The sequence below is a fragment of the Mizuhopecten yessoensis genome, unplaced genomic scaffold (genome assembly GCF_002113885.1).
Source record: "Mizuhopecten yessoensis strain PY_sf001 unplaced genomic scaffold, ASM211388v2 scaffold10041, whole genome shotgun sequence".
NCBI lineage: Eukaryota > Metazoa > Mollusca > Bivalvia > Pectinida > Pectinidae > Mizuhopecten > Mizuhopecten yessoensis.
Genome location: NW_018408349.1, coordinates 95,137 through 102,266, shown reverse-complemented (window position 1 = coordinate 102,266; position 7,130 = coordinate 95,137). Strand labels below are relative to the sequence as shown.

The 7,130-nt window shown below is 35.9% G+C and overlaps 2 protein-coding genes across 5 annotated transcripts in view; one reads left to right on the top strand and one right to left on the bottom strand.

Annotated features, from left to right (window-relative positions):
* The window catches only part of LOC110459326 (lipase maturation factor 2-like), an 86,581-nt gene that overhangs the window by 42,214 nt on the left and 37,237 nt on the right, over positions 1–7,130 (top strand). The window lies entirely within an intron of this gene.
* LOC110459327 (malignant fibrous histiocytoma-amplified sequence 1 homolog) overlaps positions 1–7,130 on the bottom strand; it is a 46,074-nt gene that overhangs the window by 24,119 nt on the left and 14,825 nt on the right. For 2 of the 4 annotated variants that reach the window (XM_021511526.1, XM_021511530.1), the window contains exon 3: positions 1,931–3,364. The gene's annotated coding sequence lies outside the window, so the exon portion shown is untranslated. Of the gene's footprint in view, positions 1–1,930; positions 3,582–7,130 lie in introns of those variants that run through there. The other 2 variants (XM_021511527.1, XM_021511528.1) reach the window with 2 other exon arrangements.

Sequence of the window (7,130 nt, the reverse complement as noted above, 5' to 3'; positions counted from 1 at the left end):
ATTATCCGACCATAATTTGTGGAGTTATGCCCCTTTATGGACTTGCCGAAACAGTGTCCGCTCGATATCTCGAGTAATTATTAACGGATTAACTTCAAACTTCACAACAAGATTAATTACCATGAAAGCTCGGACAAGGTCGATAACCGCCATTATCCGACCATAATTTGTGGAGTTATGCCCCTTTATGAACTTGCCATACACAAATAAAATGCTGGAAAAAGACTGAAAGGTTTGGTGGAGAGATATAGAAAACTGTGAAGTAGATATTTATAGAATTTATACAAGGACAGATCATTCCGTACAATATCTCATCACACTCAACATATGCTTTACACAAATTGGTCTCAAACTATGCTTTAACTCATTCACCCCTGAAGACACATTTGAACTCTTCCAATTCAAATGTTTGGACTAGTTCATTATGAAATTTCACGGGTGATTGAGTTTAAACCAATCTGTCTTGGTCTTTGCTTTTAAAGAAACCGATCTTAGTTACTTAGATGTTTCATAGAGACTGGTCACAGTTTAGAACAACATCTTTCTGCAAACCAATCACAGTACAAAAGATCAATAACAAATCAGGTTCATCTGTCTATAATTATCTTTACTGGACAGTAAAATGTAAAATCCTTGAGGCGGAGTCTGTTATCACGACTCATTATGACCTATCTATCTGCATAGTAGTTTTTCAATCTTACTTGTTCATAGCATCTCACAGCTAGAAAAATTTCGAATTATGCAAACTCTTACATATCAATATTATACATATCAACATATAATAAAGATTTATGGGCGGATTGGTCGAGTGGTTAACACTCCGGCCTTCCACACAGGACGGCCGGGGTTCGATCCCTAAGTCGTCATACGCATGAATATTCAGAGAAAGTGTTTTTCTCCTGCCCACACAACTCCAACAACCCAGGTGGAGTATAAATTGGTCTGGGGTGGATGTTGCAGTATCTGTGATGTGGTATTCAAGTGAGGTGGCACTATACATGATACCGTTGGAAGAACGGTCCCACTACAAACAGAACACATACATCTCCAGCACACACGCAGGCATATACACACAGGGATATACTAGCCAGGTGGCATATAACTAGTAGTTAATTCCTCAAAAATGTATATGCTAAATGTATTAATTGTATATCTTTGTACTGTAAAGCGCTTTAGAGTGGCTTATGTTAGCTAGATAGGGCGCTATATCAAATGTTGTATATTATTATTATTAATATTACTATTGTAACCTTGTAAAATAGTGTTGATGAAGATTAATATTAAAATATAAATACGATTTGTATCACTTGTCAACAGATTGTTATTTAGTGAGAGTCTTTATCACAATAAGTCAGTAAGACCGCTGGGTAAGGAGATGGTACTTGGATGATATTATTTGTATGAATCAATACCCTTTTCAGTGACGAAGTTTGCCTAGTTTTACAGCTGAATACAGGCTGCTTCCCCTTGCAAAAAGTGCTTCATTTTGCCAGAATGAAAATAAAATGAGGTCTTTCTCACTATTTGAATGAAAACATTTCTATATTTTACCAATTCATGCTGCTGTAAAATCTACATGTAGATAGAAAACACTGCTTTTAGTGCAAATAGCAATTGTTCTTCATAACCGATAAGACCATTTTGAACCAGATAACCATATATTTACCTGTTTTCAAAATACTCAAAATTAATTCAAATGTTGAATAAACCAAATTTCTGGTCACCATTTGTATTTCTGGGTTATTATTGATTTTCTGGGTTACCATTGATTTTCCATTGAGTTTCTTGGTTACCATTGATTTTCTTGGTTATCATTGATTTTCTGGGTTACCATTGGTACTTATAAAGTTTGGATTGTTTTTTTTCAGTTTCTAATATTGCTTTAAAACATGTTTTGAAATGATGAAAAGAAGTACAATAATTGACTTACCTTGCTAATCTACGGAAAGGCAACTGATTACAGGCTGATTGCTGGGTAAATCCAGGTTAATCCGATTGTCCATTCATGTCCAGGATCGTCCACTTATATGTTACACTGACCACTTTTTCCATAAAGAGCACACAATTAATGGTCCGAAATTCCATTCCCTGAAAAACTTGGTAACTTTTTGATTTTAGTCAATGTTTATATCACAAATTTCCCATTTATAATCTGACATAAACACATGGAATTTCAGTCCCTGATCAGTCACTTAACAGACATGGTGCCAGTGTATTAACTCTGTGGTAGTTTGTTAGGCTGTATACAACATACTACTAATATCAGTAGTCAAGTCGCGACCACTCGCGGACACAATGCATTAGTCGTCCTATACCATACTAATCTTAGTTAATCCAATACGTGGTGTGTTGTGAGCCAGCGTTTCCACACAAACATTTCACCTTAGTTTACTTTTGTTGAATGACTCTCTGATAACCATCAAAGCTATATTGATATCTGGTTTTCCTGCCCTAACTGTTGGGACCTTTAAAAATATTACTTCAATTCATTCCAGGCGTATGCTATTCATGTCAATTCTGTGGTATATTATGTATAGGCATTGCATGTGCTTCCGTTATGAAAATATGTTTTTTATTATTCAAAGCAATCTGGAGTTTTGAGTATAGGTGTCAATGTCATAGACAATTAAGTGTTAGGTGAAGGGGCTTTTAAAACAGGTTTGTAGAGATCTATCTATTGACCTGCCTGAGTGTCTCACAGTGGGGGACAGCTAAGGGATTTCTGGGGGAAAGTGGGGGACAGTCGGGGGACAGTCTGGGGACATTAGGGGACAGCGGCAGGATATCAGTTGTTTTCAAACAACGTAATATCTTAGACCAGCAACATTGAGAAAATGAATTATTTGGTTAAGGTAGACTTCAGAATTCAATGATTTCTAATTTTTATTTCCATCTTATTTTTCCATATCTGTGCAGTATTTTTTTAAACTTTACTTTTATTAGCACAGTGTTACAATTAAGGAAATACAGTAAAATGAACAATTTTGAATTCAAAATATGAGTTATTTCTGTGCCTGTCCACACTCAAATGATAATGATATATTTATAAATAATTACAGATAAGGATGAAATGATAATATGAAGTACTTTTGAAATGAATAAGGTGCTGAAAACCTTGAACTTGTGTACACCAAGTTTGTTTTGTACACAAACAGTATTTGACAATTTTTTGTGAGCTAGCTAAACCAAACTTAGCCTGTATAGATAATACCATACTGATGAATATCACTCAGAACATTAGTTTGTGTTTTAGACTCCAGATTATACATTATAAATTAATTATAGATATATTCTAATAACCTTTTGATACCTGTTCAAGATTACCAATATGAAGTACAGCACAGCTGGTTACACATATGTAGACCTACAAGAGAAAATGTTCACATTTAGACCTATACATATATATGACATTGTTAGTACAAAATATTTTTACGCTTACGGGACAAAATGTTTCACAACTTCTCGTTGCAAAATAAATAAATCATGACCATTTATATCACTTCTTTCATCCTATTGACTGTAACATTACGATATCGTTAGCTGCAAGTGTAGGATGTAGTATAAAGATAGTTCTTAGGAATATGCTCAAATTATTTGAAAGTGAAAGTAGAATTTACATACTGATCATTACGACGGCAAAATGAAAACTTCTCGAATTTTTCCAACATGCTGATATAAATAATAATGATAAAATGATTTCAATTATTAATTTATCTTTTTGTATTTATATTTTCCATGTTTCCACATCAATCTATGTCTAATTGATATAGGGCATCTCACTTCCGGTTCAGACAACATAATACGATTGAAAACAGCTTGATCAGTTATTATGATATATCGGTTATTATGATATTTTTTTCAGGCAAATAGGATATCATAATAAGCGGGTTCCACTGTACAGTAATAATTATAATCACAGCCACAAAATATTGCTTCTTCTTTCAACTATATTCATATCCACCATATATTGCTTCTTCTTTCAACTATATTCATTCCTACCACAATACCCTGTGTTATTCCACTCTCAGATCATTGTATAAACATGCAGACTGTTGAATAAATATGAGTTATACACCACACATGGTATATGACCTTCCGTAGTTTTGATTGGTCGAGAAGATGAACCTTGACCGGTCGAATTTTGCCGCGTGCTGTTTTGTTTACGTCGTCTGCTGTCAACATCCGGTAAATGTTGGTGACATTTGTGAGGTTATGTGATGGGAAAAGGGGTTATTAATGCAATACCAAAAGAAGATGATGCTTAAAGATTTGATCGCTGGTTTCAGGCAAAATTGCTACAGACGCTCAATATCGTTTCAACGCCATACCCTCTCGTGTCCAGGTCGTGAAACCCAGAAACGTAATATATGTCTCTGTGAAACCCAAACAAGATCTGTAACAGTGTCGGAAAATATTACGTTCTCCCCATGTCCAGTTATCAATATTTGGAGGGCATGTCTATAGCGGAACTCTCACTATAAGCATCAACCATAGAAACGTCCCAGGCCTATGGTTTGGACATTGACAGCGATTAGTTCGTCTTCATCACTTTGCGGGAAACAGACTCGTACGATATGCTTACGCGCATATAGTCCGTGGTTAATTCATATTAATTAATGCAATATTGCACACTCTCAATATTTAAAGTCATTCATCTATTTTATTTTTTCACAAAGTTGTTGCCAAAACATTAATTTTGAAAATGATTAAATTTGTAAAAAAAAAAAAAACATTTTTGAATATTAATGAGTGACTTTTACATATGGGTCATATCATTACGCCAGCCTTGTCAACAGAATATGTGTATGCTATTCAAATCAGGAAATACGTATACTCCAGCTGTTTCCGACTGAGATTGTGGTAGAAACAGATCACACAACCTGTGGTTGTTGATAATGGTATTTATTTCGCTCTCGTTAGTTAATTTTCAAAAGTTACAGAAAGACCCTCGCTAAAGCTCGTGTCTTTTGTAACTTTTGAAAATTAACTAACTCTAGTGAAATAAATACCATATTCAACAACCACTCGTTGTGTAACCTCTATATCCACCATATATTGGTTCTTCTTTCAACTATAATCATATCCACAAAATATTGATTCTTCTTTCAATTATATTCATATCCACCATATATTGGTTCTTCTTTCAGCTATAATCATATCCACAAAATATTGATTCTTCTTTCAAAAATGATTCCAATCTTATTCACAAATTTTCAAGATGATAGTCTTTTAATTGACATGAAAAAGCTGTATAAAAAGCAAGCTCAAAAACTGGTTCATATTTCGACAATTTTACAAGTAATTACTGAGTAAAACTAATCGTCTTCAAACAACATTATTGTCCAGACATTTAATCTGAAATGTTTTATTCTTCCTCGTGTAAATCGTGGGGACAGAAACCCTTCATTATGCCCCAGTCTTATCAATTTTCTTATTTGTATATGATCTAGTCCTGTTATTATACTACTGAATGACAGCCTATTATAACACGTATAGGTATGACGGTACGTTCTGACTGTCGTCTTAGGTATTTGGGACTTGTATATGTTTACTTTTGGCACACGTTAGCAGACGACAGAAGACACGAAGGCTGATTGCAAATGTTGTATGATTTGTGAGTCAGCTATAACTGTTAGCTTTCTACAATGTTCATCAGGGAGAACAAAATTGCTGCTGACTTTTACATGTCTGTAATTTCAATAATAACGTCCTATATATGACCAAATCCTATTGTGTAATGCACTAGTCTATTTCAGCTATTATACAATCAGTATCCCATTACTGTATACTCGGAAACTTTCACCGGTAAAATCTGTAATTGCCCAGTGATAATTTTGTCCCTCCATGTGAGTACTTGCTGTCATGAGGGCAAAAATAGGTGGAAGTTAAACTGCAGTGAAAATTTCCCAGCATACTGTATACTTTAAATTTGTGAGCAAGGTTTTGTAATTTGTCTAAAATAACAAAAAGGGGTACAGATGCCCGTGGTGTAAAGATGATCGAAGGAGGTGAAATCGTAAAGTTTTTAGAGGTAATTCAGTATTTTACACAGATGAACACACCAGTGTAGATAAGATAAATTTGGGCACACATTATTTTTGTTTTTCTTGTATAAAAATACTGTCGTTATTTTTGTAGTCCCAAATTTTGGTGGATTTGCCAAAATCATCAATTTTGCAGGATGTAATTTTTGCTGATTTCAGCTCAAATGGTAATGGCACATCATGTTGCAGTTAGAATTGATGACTGTTGTTATTTAGGCTTGTGTTTACTTTGAATAAGTTGTTGGAATATCTTAGTGTTTCCCTCCCCTATATTGTATGAATCATAATAGCCACTCCATTTCCTCCCCTTAACTGTCATAATAGCCTTTTCCATCCCTCCCCTTTACTGTCTTATTGGTCTTTCCCTTCCCTCCCCTTTACTGTTATAATAGCCTCTCCCATCCCTCCCCTTTACTGTCATAATATCCTCTCCCATCCCTCCCCTCTACTGTTATAATAGCCACTCCCTTCCCTCCCCTTTACTGTCATAATAGCCTTTCCCTTCCCTCCCCTTTACTGTCTTATTGGTCTTTCCCTTCCCTCCCCTTTACTGTCATAATAGCCTCTCCCATCCCTCCCATTTACTGTCATAATAGCCTCTCCCATCCCTGCCCTTTATTGTCATAATAGCCTCTCCCTTCCCTCCCCTCTACTGTCATAATATCCTCTCCCATCCCTCCCCTCTACTGTCATAATAGCCACTCCCTTCCATCCCCTTTACTGTCATAATAGCCTTTCCCTTCCCTCCCCTTTACTGTCTTATTGGTCTTTCCCTTCCCTCCCCTTTACTGTCATAATAGCCTCTCCCATCCCTCCCATTTACTGTCATAATAGCCTCTCCCATCCCTGCCCTTTATTGTCATAATAGCCTCTCCCTTCCCTCCCCTCTACTGTCATAATATCCTCTCCCATCCCTCCCCTCTACTGTCATAATAGCCACTCCCTTCCATCCCCTTTACTGTCATAATAGCCTTTCCCTTCCCTCCCCTTTACTGTCTTATTGGTCTTTCCCTTCCCTCCCCTTTACTGTCATAATAGCCTCTCCCATCCCTCCCCTTTACTGTCATAATAGCCTCTCCCATCCCT